This window comes from Phaenicophaeus curvirostris, chromosome 13 (assembly GCF_032191515.1).
Source record: "Phaenicophaeus curvirostris isolate KB17595 chromosome 13, BPBGC_Pcur_1.0, whole genome shotgun sequence".
Taxonomy (NCBI): domain Eukaryota; kingdom Metazoa; phylum Chordata; class Aves; order Cuculiformes; family Cuculidae; genus Phaenicophaeus; species Phaenicophaeus curvirostris.
The window spans coordinates 2,183,660-2,199,786 of NC_091404.1; positions in this window are offsets into that span (position 1 = coordinate 2,183,660).

Sequence of the window (16,127 nt, forward strand, 5' to 3'; positions counted from 1 at the left end):
CATTGGCACTGCTGTGGGTCAGATCCACTGCCAAGCCTTTATTGGTAACAAGGGACGAGTTTATGAGAGAAGAGGTAATGGAGGGTAAAGGGTGAGAGGAGGGGGAAGAGTCCTGTGGCTCAGGTGGTGGCCTCAGTCCATTTTCCGAGGCAGCTGGGAGGTTTCCAAGAAAAATTAAACACTGAGTCACGGACACGAAAACTTTCTTTGTTGGAGCAGCAGGCTTGAGGGACACATCCTTCGTGAAGTAACAAGTGATAGACAAGAGGAAATGGCCTCAAGTTGCACTGGGGCAACTTTAGATTGGATATCAGGGAAAAACATCATTACTAAGAGAGTGGTGAAGCCCTGTCACAATCTGCCCAGGGTAGTGGGGGAGTCTCCATCCCTGGAGGGGTTCAAAAACCCTATAGATGTGGTAATTCAGGATATGGTTTAATAGGAGCAGTGGTGTGTTGATCAGAGAGTCATAGAATCATAGAATCATAGAATCAACAGGTTGGAAGAGACCCACCAGATCATCAAGTCCAACCATTCCTATCAGTCACTAAACCATGTCCCTCAGCACCTCATCCACCCGTCCCTTAAACCCCTCCAGGGAAGGTGACTCAACCCCCTCCCTGGGCAGCCTCTGCCAGTGCCCAATGACCCTTTCCGTGAAAAATTTTTCCTAATGTTCAGCCTAAACCTCCCCTGGTGGAGCTTGAGGCCATTCCCTCTTGTCCTGTCCCGTCACTTGGGAGAATCATAGAATCATAGAATAACCAGGTTGGAAGAGACCCACCGCATCATCGAGTCCAACCGTTCCTATCAATCACTAACCCATGTCCCTCAGCACCTCGTCCACCTGTGCCTTAAACACCTCCAGGGAAGGTGAATCAACCACCTTTCTGGGCAGCTTCTGCCAGTGCCCAATGACCCTTTCTGTGAAGAATTTTTTCCTCACCTTCTTGGGTGAGGGGCCCAGAACTGAACACAGGATTCGAGGAGTGGTCTCACCAGTGCCGAGTATATAGAATAGAATAGAATAGGAATAGAATATGATTTGATTTGATTAGATTCTTGATAATTGATATAATTCTTTATAATGCATATAATTATTTACATTCCTGCCTCCTATTTTGTGTCCATTCAGCACTTTTTCATGCTTCCTTAACCCCAGTTTTGTGGGTTCCACAGCTGTGCTTCTGGCCCAGTGCCTGACACGTTTCTCTGGAGAGAGATGCAATCAAGCATGTTTCACTTTGAACTCTTAAATACTGAGGATGCCAACTTGCTTCTGCCTGAATGACACTTTTGATGCTCAGAAGGAGGGAAGTAATAAGAAAAATGAGAGGCTCAACATCAGCTGGCAATGAGTGCTCTCAGCCCAGAAATCAGGCGTGTCCTGGGCTGCATCCCAAGCAGTGGGACCAGCAGGGAGGGAGGGGATTCTGTCCCTCTGCTCTGCTCGGTGAGACCAAACCTGGAGCCCTGTGTCCAGTTCTGGAGTCCTCAGCACAAGAAGGACATGGAGCTGTTGGAGTGAGTCCAGAGGAGACCACGGAGATGATGTGAGGGCTGGAGCCTCCTTGTAGCCTCCTCTGGACCCGTTCCAACAGCTCCATCTCCTTCTTGTGTTGAGGATTCCAGAACTGGACACAATACTCCAGATGAGGTCTCACGAGAGAGAAATAGAGGGGCAGAATCCCCTCCCTCGCCTTGCTGGCCATGCTTCATTTGATGCAGCCCAGGACACAGTTGGTTTCTGGGCTGTGAGCGCACATTGCTGGCTCATGGCGAGCTTGTCATTAACCAGCACCCCCAGGTCCTTCTCCACAGGGCTGCTCTCCATCACATCATCCCCCATCCTACATTGAAACTGTGGATTGCCCCGACCCAGGTGTAGGACCTTGCACTTGGCCTTGTTGAACCTCATGTTGAACCCAAGTTGAACCCCACATTGTTGTTCGTAAGGGCAAAAGTGGTCCCTGACGTGTGTTTCACAAACATTTGGACATTTTTTCAATGGGAAGTGTTAAACATTGCTATTATATTTGCAGATATTTCCAGCGCTGCCTGCGTATGGGTTGCCTAGCATTGCCATGGCACCATTCCTGGTAATAATTTCAGCTAAACACATGGCAGAACTGACAGCTGAGCACTTTGAGCAGGTGATGTGAGGGCAAAGTCTGAGTCACCTGTTCTAGTGGTAGCGTGACCATTGCTGTCACTGGGCTCTCTATGGAAACACAATGGCAAGCAGTCAAGAGGTGCCAGAGAACAAATGCTTTCATGTTTGCAGTGGATTTTTTTGGGTTTGTTCCAGTTCTAGTTAAATCCACTCATAAAACAGCTCTTGAGTGGCATTTTGCTAATATATGGATGAGAAAAGAGTGAATTAAAACAAAGACTGGGCTCAGAGGAGGTGAGGCTCTATGTTCTTTACCACCTCTGGTACCCAGGCTTGCTGAGAGGATCTGCACTCTGGGAAACAAGATATTTAGATTCATCCATTGAGGCATGCTATGATGTTTCAAGGTGGAAGCCACCTTTGGGACAGGGCTGTGACCCTCACAACCACCTTTGCTCTCTCCTTGTGCCAGCGTGGGAGGGCAGGAGAGCGAGCACAGCTCTTCCATGGTTCAGCTCCACAGGGGAGGGATGCTGGTGTTTTGCTCCCATCCTGGCTCTCTTCAGAGCTTTGTCAGTGGTGAAAAGCACATCTGGAGGATTCCCAGGGGACAGCACATCTCACTCTAAAGGCAGAGTCTGCTTGCATGGGCTGGTGAATGAAACATATGCTGTCTGTTGGACTTGGGAATGTCCTGTGAGTAAGTGATTATGACCTCTGTGTCACTCCTTCACGTGTTTCAGTAGTCACTCCAGAGATGATAAAATCTCCCAAAGGAGGTGGTGTTTGAAATGTCCCCACTGTGCCCAGGTCCCCTGTTCTGCCCACTGCCAACTCCCAAACCCACAGGCTGCCTAACGGCAAAATGCTGAAAAATGAGAAGCTGATCCCAGGCAATACAGTTGCCCTCGAGCCTGGCTCCAAAGTCTGGGGAGCACAGAGCAGGGCTCAACCACTTCTGAGGCCACCTTACTGAGGACTTGGCCCAGGTCTGTCCATCATGAAGACAGGCTGGGCAGAAGGGGAGGGATGCCACCTAGAGGGACCTGGACAGGCTGGAGAGGGGCCTGAGCGTACCTCATGGCATTCAACAAGGCCAAGAGTGAGGTCCTGCACCTGGGTTGGGCCAATCCCAAGCACAAACACAGACTGGACAGAAAACAGATTGGGAGCAGCCCTGAGGAGGAGGACTTGGGGTGCTGGGGGTGAGAAGCTCAACAGAACCGGCAATATGTGCTCACAGCCCAGAAATCACCCATGTCCTGGGCTGCATCCAGAGCAGCGGGACCAGAAGGGACAGGGAAGGGATTCTGTCCCTCTGCTCCGCTCTAGTGAGACCTCATCTGGAGCCCTGTGTCCAGTTCTGGAGTCCTCAGCACAGGGAGGACATGGAGCTGTTGGAGCAAGGCCAGAGGAGGCCATGGAGATGATGTGAGGGCTGGAGAACCTCCTGTATGAGAACAGGCTGAGAGAGTTGGGGTTGTTCAGCCTGGAGAAGACAAGGCTGCAGGGAGAGCTTAGAGCAGCTTCCAGTGCTGAAAGGGGCTCCAGGAAAGCCGGGGAGGGGCTCTGGATCAGAGAATGCAGGGACAGGACAGGGGGAACAGTTTTGGGCTGGAAGAGGGGAGATTGAGATGCGATTTTAGGCAGAAATGTTTTGGTGTGAGGGTGGGGAGGCCCTGGCTCAGGTTGCCCAGAGCAGTGGTGGCTGTCCCATCCCTGGAGGGGTTCAAGGCCAGGTTGGATGGGGCTTGGAGCCCCTGATGCAGTGGGAGGTGTCCCTGCCCATGACCGGGAGTGGAACTGGATGGGCTTTGAGGTCCCTTCCAACCCAAACCATTCCATGATTCTATGATTCTATGGTCGTTATTTATTTCCTCATAACCACAACATCAGCGTGACTGTGCTGTGAAGGTTGGTGTTGTTAAAGCTGCATTAAGTTTATCTTTCTTTGACATTTAGGACATTATCTAGATGGGCAATGACTGTGGTAGCCTGTGTTCTGCTGTGCTGCAAGCAGCTAAGTATCTTTAATGCTGAAAATTAGCACAACAGCCTATAAGAGGAGGCATGGGAGTGCAAGGACTGAGGGCCTGGGCTTTCTTCTGTCTTTGACAGTGTGATGCTGGGACAATAACTTAAAAAGAGGGATAAAGAAGAAAAGTAAAAACCCTGATCAAGGGTCCCTTGCAAGGCCAGGTTGGATGGTTGGATGGTTGGATGGTTGGATGGGGCTTTGGGCAGCCTGATCTGGTGGAATGTGTCCCTGACCATCGCAGGGGCATTGGAACTGGATGATCTTCGAGGTCCCTTCCAACCCAAACCATTATATGATTCTATGATTCTATCAGATTCCAACCTAATGTATTACACTTTGTCCTGCAGTTCAGTGTTTCATGCAGAACAAGTGACCTTAGATATAGAAACCCCATCAAAGTCAAAACCAAAGCCAATAACAAAAAGCACCCTTCCTTTCAGTACTTCTGCTGAAGAGCCTGCATGGTGCAAACAGGTTGGGTGCTCGCGGTCCCAGCTGGCTCTGGCACTTTCAGAACACCAATCGAAAAGCTTCTCTCAAGTCTTTTTGTTTGTGTGCCCTCACCTGGACTTCGTAGCAGTTAGAGCTTTGTATGATGCACACAGAGATAAGGCAAGGGCTTGATCCAGCATGAGTTAGAAACTGGGAAATGGTTATCACTCATTTTCTCTATGTTTTTATAGTTCCAGCACAGCAAGATAGCAGTGAATGAATACTAACAAATATCATACTACTGCAGAATGGTTTGGGTTGGAAGGATCTTTAAAGATCATCCAGTAATTCAGCATGTTTAGCTAGCTATTAAGATTTCTTTTTCTGATAGATTCTACAGATAATCAGATTAATTAGATTAAATTAATCTAGGAAGGAAGAGAGAGAGATTTGCCACACAGGCTAAACAGAGAATACAAGAATTGTGTTTAACCATCACGTGGGAACCACTCAGGACCTGGCCCACTTTAACTCAGCTGGTTTTGTTCCCCACCTCTCTGTATAGACTGGTACAGCTGCTAGAGCAGCCTCAGCCTGCAGGAGCTGGAACCAGTCCTCTGTTAACACAGAATCTTGGAATGGATAGACTCAGAAGGGACCTTAAATCCTGTCCAGCTTAATTGCAGATACTGATGAGATCTCCCCTCAGTCTGCTCTTCTCCAGGCTAAACAGCCCCAGGTCCCTCAGCCACCTCTCATAACCCTTGTTATCCAGCCCCTTCCCCAGCTCCATTCCCTTCTCTGGACGCGCTCTGGTATCTCAGCATCTTTCTTGTAGTGAAGGGCCCAAAGAGATGGAGAAAGCTAGGCAGGTTTGGATTAGATATCTGACAGCCAGGCTGAACTTGGAAGAGTCATAGAATCATAGAATCATTTGGGTTGGAAGTGATCTTAAAGATTATCCAATTCCAACCCCCTGCCATGGGCAGGGACACCTCCCACCGGATCAGGGGCTTCAAGCCCCATCCAACCTGGCCTTGAACACCTCCAGGGATGGGGCAACCACCACTGCTCTGGGCAACCTGGGCCAGTGTCTCACCACTCTCATGGTGAAGAAATCTCTCCTTATGTCTAGTCTAAATCTGCCCCTCTCCAGTTTATACCCATTGTCCCTCATCCTATCACAACAAGCCTTTGCAAGCAGTCCCTCCCCAGCTTTCTTGTGGGCCTCCTTCAGGTATTTCCAGCCCTGGAGGTATTTAAAAGACAGGTAGACAAGGTGCTCAGGGACATGATTCAGTGACAGATACGAATGGTTGGACTCAACGATCCAAGAGGTCTTTTCCAACCTGGTGATTGTATGATTCTAAGTCGCACCAAGGGAGGTTTAGATTGGATATTAGGGAAAACTTCTTCACCAAAAGGGTTCTCAGGAACAGGCTGCCCAGGGCAGTGGTGGAGTCACTATCCCTGGAGGGGTTTAACATATGGGTAGATGAGGTGCTCAGGGATGTGATTTAGTAGTGGACAGGTACATGTGGACTCAATGATCTGAAAGGTCTTGAATCAGACTGTGCTTTCCAAAACTGATCCATGGCTTCCATGGCTGGCAAAGCCCCACTGATGCTCTCGTGCCTTGATCTTCCAGTCTGCAAAATATGGGCAGTAAATCCCCTCTGCATTGCCAGGATGGCTTGAATCGAGTCCCCTGAGAATTCTAACACACCTTGGGTTCTCACTTCTGCTAGTCCATGGCTGGGAGGTCACTGAATCCCAGTCCTGACTCATCTCTGACCTGCCTTGATTGTGGTAAATCAGGCAGGTCTCCCTCCCTCTCTGCTTTTCAGGCTACTTCTGAAAGGGCAGAAGAGACCTGTCTGAGGTAACGGATGGTGGTGGCATGAGAAGAAGTGGAAAGAACTCATACAGCCATTTAGGCTGGAGATGAGAAGGGTCTCAGCATGATCTCTTTTAGTAAGAATCATGGCAATAAAAATCCTGGCCACTTTCTAGGTAGGTTGGTTTGTATGGTGAGGCTGGTGTGATAGAACAGGCTGGGACTGGGTGACCTTGGAGGACTCTACCAGCCTGCATTCCTGACAGATTTACAACACTGCATTGCTGCTGGCATGTGAGAGATGGTGTTTCTAGCAGAATCTGGGGCTAGAATTTGCTATGGATTTTAATGCTACAGCCCACTTCCCAAGGGGCTGGAGCATGCAGACAAAGAGTTTTTCAGGCACTCCCATGCCTATCTCAGAAACAGCTTGATCCTGTTTCAGAGTCAGGAGAATTTGAGCCATTTCCTTTGCACCTCATAGTGAAAGCAAGCTCTCTGGTATGCTAAAAATGCTCCTCTTGTCCTTTTGTGATTTGCATGTGTCCTCATACTACATTGAGCACATAGAATTGGTTTTGCATCTTCAACATTAATATAGTACTAGAACTTATCTGAGATGGGAGACGTGGAAATGTCTGAGATCAAAAGCTCTCCTGTTAGCAGGAGATTATGGGGAAGGCAGAGAGAAGAGCTTGTGTAGAGTACCCTAGGTAAATCCATACTGCTGTGACTTGCTCAGCATGCGGGGCCGGCAGTTTTCTTCGATGGTCCAGAAAGCTCCAGCAGCTCACTCCCATCAAGGGCAACACTGGATTGATGCCAGATCCAAGGTTTCAGAGGGCAGGTGGGCTGGCTTGTCTTGTTTTACCCCATGTTTCTGCAGCCTGATTCACCCTCTACCGCAGGCTGGGGTGCACTGAGCAGTCTTGCCAGTCAGAAATGGTGGCTTTAAAACAGGCGTGTACGGAAGCAGGTCCTCCTATCCCCCTCTGCTTGGACCAGCGCCGTACTCAGTCTGGCTGCTCTGCCAAGCCAGATGGCATCTTCACCCCAGGGCACCGTGTTGGCAGAGCCCAAGGAACAGACCGTTTGCAACAAAGCCGACATAGATTCCTCCTACAGTCTGCCTGCCAACTACCTCGGTTTAAGCTTGAGATCCTCTTCTTCTTATCATGTGTCTTTGTTATATGATCATAGAATCACAGAATCATAGGATTCCTTGGTTGGAAAAGACCTTTGAGATCATCAAGGCCAACCATACCTGTCCACTATGATGCAAGCTTGGGTTTTACTGAACAGCACCTGTATATTTTTATATGTATGAAAATCTAAGTGTACATGAAAAGTTTTATACCCTGGGTTGTTTCCAGCTTACTGTCTAAGTGATCTGCATCCTAGAAACATAGTGGTAGGAAGTTTGCTTTTGCAGAGAGCATCCAAGTACCCATGTGGGAGTGATATTTTAATGGGGCAAAGGCCATGGTAGCTGCTTCAGCAAAAGGTCGAACCCTCTGGGTTACCAGTTTCTGCTGAGGGCAGAATTTGGTCTAGACATGATGGGATGAGGGGGAACGGTATTAAACTGAAAGAAGGAAGATTGAGATGAGATCTTATGGAGAAACATTTCCCTGTGAGGGTGGGCTGGGTTGCCCAGAGCAGTGGCGGCTGCCCCATCCCTGGAGGGGTTCAAGGCCAGATTAGACGGGGCTTGGAGCAACCTGGTCCATTGGAAGTGTCCCTGCCCATGGCAGGGGGTGGAACTGGGTGGGCTTTGAGGTCCCTCCTAGCCCAAACAGTTCCATTATTCGATGATTCTATGACTCACTGGGGGTTGAATAGTCCTCCAGAGTGATCACAGGGAATGCAAGGCAGTTAAACATCAGGAATGCTTAGTATAATCACATTCCACTTGCTCAGAGGTGCTCTGCTGCCTTTCAGAAGATGCTTCTTCAGTGACCAGCCTGTTCCTACTCCCCATTCCCTCCAAGTACCGAAGACATGGTGAAACATTTCCAAACTGCTCCAGCATCATAGAATCATAGAATCACCAGGCTGGAAAAGACCCACCGGATCATCGAGTCCAACCATTCCCATCAATCATTAAACCTTGTCCCTCACCACCTCGTCCACCCATCCCTTAAACGCCTCCAGGGAAGGTGACTCAACCCCCTCCCTGGGCAGCCTGTTCCAGTGCCCAATGACCCTTTCTGTGAAAGTTTTTTTCCTGATGTCCAGCCTAAACCTCCCCTGGCGGAGCTTGAGGCCATTCCCTCTCGTCAATTCCTGTTTGCTCTGGCAGTGCTTACCTGAAATGCAGCAGCTTTTATGGTCCTATGTCATGGGTTTAATTTACCAGCTTGAAAGATATCATGAAGAAAAGGCTGTTTTAGGAATGAGCAATTTCAAAGTGGCCATCCTGAGTCCACGTGGTGAAATGAGACCAATGTATCCACATGATTTTATTACTGTGAGCCAGCAGTGCCCTGGCAGCCAAGAGGGACAACTGTGTCCTGGAGTGCATCCTGCATGGCAGTGTCAGCTGGGCAGGGGAGGGGATTGTCCTATTCTACTCTGCACCTTGAGCACTGGGAGCTGTTTTGGACATCAGGGGATAAAATGGATCTAAAGCAATTCAACAGCATCCAGAGAAAGGCATGGAGTTAGTGAAGTGTTTAGGGGGGAAGCATGTGAGGAGCAGCTGAAGGTACTTGGTCTGTTCAGCTTGGAGAAGAGGAGACTGAGGAGAGACCTCATCATGCTCTGCAGCTTCCTCAGCAGGGAAGGAGGAGGAGACAGTGCTGAGTTCTCCTCTCTGGCCACCAGAGACAGGACCAAAGGAATGGCAGGAAGATGTGCCAGGGGAGAGTTATGTTGGATATGAGGACACAGTTCTTCACATAGTGGGTGGTGGAGCCCAGGAACAGCTCCCAGGGAAGCAGTCACGGCTCCAAGCCTGACAATAGTCCAGCAGCATTTGGCCAAGTTCTTCAGCCCCACGGTGTGAATGTTGGGGTGTCCTGTGCAGGGACAGGAGTTGGACTGAGTAGTCCTTGTGGGTCCCTTCCAGCTCAGGACAGTCTGTGTTTCTATGCTTCTATGAAATATTGCACAGCATGGAAACTGATCTCCGATACAGGATTTCCATCATCCCTGAAGCCAGTGGTGATGATGCCAGTTTCAACACCATCCAAGAGGATCCTAGAAAATGCTCCTGTAGAGATGACACAGAACCAAAACCTTGACCCTCAGCAACTCCCACAGCCTGAGAGGAGTTTATAGCCTCATCTTGCTATTGATTTCTAACTGCACTTTGCTGCAGAGACATCTAAGCTTTCATAATGAAAAGCCAATTAAAGCGCACCATTAAGCACAGCCTTTTTCCTTCCGTGTCCAAACCGATCTGTCACAGGAAGAACACAACAATTGTAGTGCAAGTTGGCAGATGTTGCTAAAAATGGGATAGGTAAGGTAGATAAGTAAATTATTGAAACACCGGCCTGAAGTCTCAAACGGGACCACAACAGCCATGCTCAGATGTACGTGGCTGATTATCCTCTCCGTTCCCAGCACTGCAGAACCACCTGAGCTCCTTCCCAAGCAGAAGTAGATTAACCACTTTTTATAGATGCTGGTAATGGCTGAAGCTTCCACACTGATCAGACCTCAGTGGGGAGAGCAGAGGGGTCTTGCAGGCAGAGCCACAAATGGATCTTCCTTTCTATTTGACTGTGTGCACATGGTCTGTGCCTACCAGCAAAACTATGTGGCTCCTGGAGAAGGGAGGTGAAGGAAGAGAGCCAACAATAGATCTAAGTGATGCCATTGGGGGAGGCAGGAGCCTGCAGAGGATCAACGACTCATGGGAGACCCTCCACTGTTCTCACTGATGCTTGAAATGCTCACGGTAGGATTTTAATTAGCACATATAGCCTTAAAGCAGCCTCCCAGCCCTGAAAGGGGCTCCAGGAAAGCAGGAAAGGGGCTCTGGATCAGGGACGGCAGGGATAAGATGAGGAGAAAGGCTTTTCCACTAAAAAAGAGGAGATTGAGATGAGATCTTAGGCAGAAATATTTTGCTGTAAGGATGAGAAGTCCCTGGCCCAGGTTTCCCAAAGCAGTGGTGGCTGCCCCATCAAGCTGTTCAAGGCCAGATTGGATGGGGCTTGGAGCCCCTGATCCAGTGGGAGGTGTCCCTGCCCATGGCAGGGGGAATTGGAATTGGATGGGCTTCGAGATCCCTTCCGACCCAAACCATTCCATGATTCTGTGACATGGAGAAGGAAAGGCAAGAGGAAAGCTGAATGAAACAGAGGAAAAAAGAGGAGAAATGCAGGTGAGGAAGAGTGAGATGAAAAGATCTGGAAGTACCAGGGAAGAACAGAGATGCTGCAAAGGGTAATTTTCACACTGACTGATGGTGATACAGCCAGAAGACCCCAAATGTATCAATAGCGATGTAGTGCCCTCAAGGGTCTGGCACTCTGGGCTTCTGCTGCCTCTTTAGGACCAGCTCTGCTTCATTGAAGGATGAAAGATTCCTGCATTTAGACCTCATTTATGAATCATACCAGTGGCAGACTGGAATTTGAAACTCTGTGTACTGGACCCTTCTGACATATATGAAATATGGGAGTTTTCCTCTAATAAATATTCCTCCCTCTGCACACACTTCTCCTTGTTATCTTGATAAGGAACTACTCAAGGAGATGTAGAAGCATTGGTTCTCTGTGACAACATCCTTGCAACGTGATCACAAGATCAACATCAGAGCAAGGTGTGTAAGTGATTTATTGTTTTTTACTCTTTTTTAGCTGAGGAAAAAAATCAGGCAATGGAAAAATTTGTGTCTTCTTTTCAGTTTATGGTCCTGTCAGCACTTCAAAATACGTATCTAACAACCTTTCAAATAGCTTTGGAGCAGCATAATGGAGCTTTTAGCAACGCTCATAGTGACTGGAGAGCAAGCAGGGCCCCCCAGTCTGTGGATAACAAGGTTGAGGCACCAGAAGGTCAAGTGAATTGTCTAAGCACAGAAAAGATGAAAAGCTGGAAAGAGCAGCCAGGAAGCTATGCCAGCACCTTCTTGTAATAACCAGACCACATTCTGTGTAATAACAGAGCAGATACAAACAAACACACATTAAGCCCATTCCTTCCTTCTCTTGGGACACTGATGAATCATGTTCTGCTGCTGCAGTTGATAAAAGTCTTCAGAGGACAGAGAGGGACCCAAATTCTTGTTTCATTCTTTTTTTGGAAGAACTTGTAAAGGCTAGTTTATAAAACCTCTCAGCAACTTCTTCTGAGTTTGCAGACCCCCTCATCTCTTCTACTGCACCAAACATCTTCCCCTTCTTTGGAGATCGTGCCTCAAGTTGCCTCAAGATGAGGCAGCAGTGGCCTGGATGCTTTCCCTTTCAGCTCATGGAAATATTTGCACCAATTTGGGTCTCAGTGATGTGGAGGACAAAGCACTAAAGCAGCACTGTGTGTTTTCACTTTGATGGGGAGGTCTCTGGAAGGCAGCAGTGTTCTGTCACGTGAAGCAAGATGGTATGAGAATTGCAGAGGGCTGAACTGTTGCTCAGGTGATGCTGGACAGGCAGAATGAATCAAATCCATCTGAACACCAGTGTGAAGGGGCTGGAGCCCAGGGGTTCAGAGAGTGGCTGAGAGATCTGGGCCTGTTTAGTCTGGAGAAGAGGAGGCTGAGGGGAGACCTCATCACTCTCTGCAGCTCACAGAAAAAGAGGTTGGAGCAAGGTGGGTGCTGGGCCCTTCTCCCAAGGAACAAGTGCTCGGATGAGGGGAAATGGCCTCAAGTTGCACCAGGGGATGTTTAGGTTGGATATTAGGAAACATTTCTTCACTGACAGAGTGGTGAGGCCCCAGCAGAGGCTGCCCAGGGCAGTGGTGGAGTCTCCATCCCCAGAGGGATTCACAAACCTTGTGGCCATGGCACTTGGGGATGTGGTTTAGTAGTCAGAGGTGTTTTGGGATGATGGCTGGACTGGATGTGTTTAGAGGTCTTTCCCAGCCTTAATGATTCTATGATTCTATGGAAGAGGAAAGTGCCTCCTAATATTCATGGTTCCAGTCCAAAGAGAGGTCGGAAGAGAGAAACTGAACTTGGTTTTCCAGGATGTAACGGCACAGACGTGTGATAAATACACACCTTGAAAATGAAATCAATACCCACATCTCCTACCTGCCTGAAACCCTCCATGGAGCAGCTGGAGCAAATGACTTTCCCTCCACAGCTTCCCAAGACCTCAGCACCAACACCCTCCCTGCCGTCCTCCTCTCATCATGCCCATCCAGGGCTCCTACCTCGACTCTCACAGCATGATGTTACACAGCTTCCAGGATAGCTCCACTGACCCCAAAATAGGGTCCCCACCCCTCCAGCCTTGCACATGTCACTCTGGGCAGGGATGCCACCTTACCAAGGGCACTGGGCAGAGCATTTTCTATGGGGAGCTTCCCAGGGCAGCCTTGCTTTTGCAGCCTTCCAAACACATTATCAAATTCAGGTTATTTTTAGGCTCATTCCCCAAGGAAAAGGATTAATCTGATGGCAGTGCAGGCACGTATGTGTGCAGTGTGAGAGAGAGAGTGCCTCAGTGTCTGCCCTCCCACTTGTATTTTGAGTTCTTTCAGCAATTTCAGCTCAGTTTGATGGAGCACTGCAAGGTCTCGAAGACACCACTTTCTGAAAGAGCTGGGGAAGATAATGAGCTGACAAATGAGAAACTTCATGTGAGTACTTCCAGGGTGTAAAACCTAATATACTCACCAAACTGACCTCCTCCACATTTCCTTTCCTGTATGTTCAGAGCTTGTTGCGCCCATGCTGGGAGGGAAACACAAGCCATAGGGACTCCTTCAAACAAAACCTACAGCCCCCAGTCCTTGTGGCTTGGGGAACAGAGTGGGCAACTCTTCCCACCAGGAACACCAGGGTGTTTAACCAAGTTACAGCCCACAGCGGGTGTTTTAATGCAAAACACAGCTGCCTGCACACAGCCTGCCTGTGATTTGCATCTGGCTGCTCACATCTGCATGTGTCCAAAAGCCTTTTTAACAGGGCTTCTTATTCCATGTCTGCCTGTGCTGGCATCTGATAAGATTTTGTAAGACTGCCACCAGGATTTCAGCTGGGTACAAGCAGAGAAACTGGTACGGAGAGTTTTTTTCTGTGTCCTCTGCTTCTCTGCAACTCCCTAGTGGGCCAGGATGGGTGAGAGGGATGACAGTCTGAAGTGCTGAACCGTTAACTTTGAACATGGTTGGGGTCACAGCATCTTCTGGAGATGGATAGTTGTAGCCCAACACAGTTGGAACTTCACTGGGAGGTTTTCCATGAACTCGCGGTCACAGCAACACATAGGATTTCATCCTGACCCAACCCTACCAATCAAACCAGCTCACAGTGACTAAATTTACCCAGAAGACTTTTTCAAAGAGGATTCTTCAACCCCTGGTTGAGCAAAGCAATCTCCATCATCCGTCCATCCGTCCATCCATCTGTTCATCCATCCATCCAGGTCAGAGTTTTGGTTGAATCCAACATCCAGTTGTTACCATTTTATATTACGAGCTGGTGAGGAGGAATTTGGCTCTCCAAGTTCTCAATGTCTTTTTCTCTTGGGTTCTAGCACATGAAACAAAATTTGAGGTAAAAAAAGAGCTATGGTGTTAAAATCTTTCCCTATTCCCCCCCCCCCCCTCCTTTTTTTTGTATTTTTTTATTTTGGGGCATTTTTGTTCTTCATTTCTATAATCTCAAACCACTTCACCCATTTCTAACTTTCCCCATTGATAAGTATGTTCCGCAAAATATGCATGTGGTAAAGTTCCTGTTCTAATGAGTGAAAAGTTAACCTTTGCAGCCCCGATCACATCACTAATCAGAGAATCATAGAGAGGTTTGAGCTGGAAGAGACATTAAAGCCCATCCCGTCCCACCCCTGCCATGGGCAGGGACACCTCCCACTGGATCAGGGGCTCCAAGCCCCATCCAACCTGGCCTTGGACACCTCCAGGGATGGGGCAGCCACCACTGCTCTGGGCAACCTGGGCCAGGGCCTCCCCACCCTCACAGCAAAACATTTCAGCCTAAGATCTCATCTCAAACTCCCCTTTTGCAGCTCAAAACCATTCCCCTTGTCCTCTCCCTGCCCTCCCTGATCCAGAGCCCCTCCCCAGCTTTCCTGAAGCCCCTTTCAGGACTGGAAGCTGCTCTAAGCTCTCCCTGCAGCCTTGTCTTCTCCAGGCTGAACAGCCCCAACTCTCTCAGCCTGTCCTTGGATGGAACATGATGCCCCACCCCTGTAGGTGTTCAAGGCCAGGCTGGATGGGGCTTGGAGCCCCTGATCCAGTGGATGGGCTGGATGGGCTTTAAGGTCCCTTGTGACTCAAGCAGTTCTAGGATTCTATGACTGGAGGATGGAGTGGGGCCAGAACTCCCTGGCCTCGCCTGGCCCCAGTACGGAGCTTCTTGGTGGTGGGAGGGGATGGGGATGGAGGGGATGGGATGCAGGGATGGGATGCAGGGATGGAGCAGGGGATGACACACAGTGATGGGTGGGATGCAAGAATGGAGGGAATGTAAATGCAGGGATAGCGGGGGGCAGAGAGGGGGGAAGAATGGAAGGATGGAGGGGATGGGGATGCAGGGATGGAGGGGAGGGATACAGGAATGGAGAGGGTGGGGTACAGGGATGGAGCGGGGAGCATCTAGGGACAGAGGTGAGGGATGCAGGGATGGAAGGGTTGGAGGTGCAGGGATGGAGAGACAAGGGACACAGCGATGGATGGGATGGAAGGATGGAGGGAATTGAAATACAGGGATTGTGACAGGGAGGGGGGAAGAGTGGAGGGATGGAGGAGAGGGATGCAGTGGTGGAGAGGAGAGGGATGCAGTGGTGGAGGGGAGAAGGATGCAGGGATGGGGGCATGGAGGGAGGGAAAGGAGGGATATGCAGGGACTGGGGGGATGCAGGGATGGAGGGGATGGGAATGCAGGAATAATAGGGTGTCTAGGGATGGGAGGGAGGGATGCAGGAGTGGAGGGGAGGGGGCTGCAGGGTTTGAGGTTCTAAGGGTGGGGGGGAGGGATGCAGGGATGAGGGGGTACGATGCAGAGATGGAGGGGATGGGGGTGCAGTGATGGAGGATAGGGGGATGCAGGGATTGGGGGTGATGCAGGGATGGAGGAGAGGATGCAGGTGTGGAGGGGAGAAGGATGCAGGGATGGGGGCCTGGAGGTATGGAGAGGAGGGGGATGCAGGGACTTGGGGGGTTGCAGGGATGGAGGGCATGGGAATGCAGGGATAATTAGGGGTCTAGGGATGGAGGGGAGGTATGCTGGGATGGAGGGGAGTATACAGATGTGGAGGGGAGAAGGAGGCAGGGATGGGGGCCTGGAGGGATGGAGAGGAGTGGGATGCAGGGATGGGGGGTGCAGGGATGGAGGGGATGGGAATGCAGGGTTAGTGGGGGGGCGGGTCTAGGGATGGATGGGAGGGATGCAGGGATGGAGAAGATGGGGGTACAGGAATGGAGGGAGGTGGATGCAGAGACAGAGAGGGGAGGATGCAGGGATGGAAAGGGGAGGATGCAGGGGGGGACCAAGCAGGCAGCGGGGGAGGCGGGGAGGGAGGGAGGGAGGGAGAAAGGGATGGGGGAGGCGGTCCCGGGGC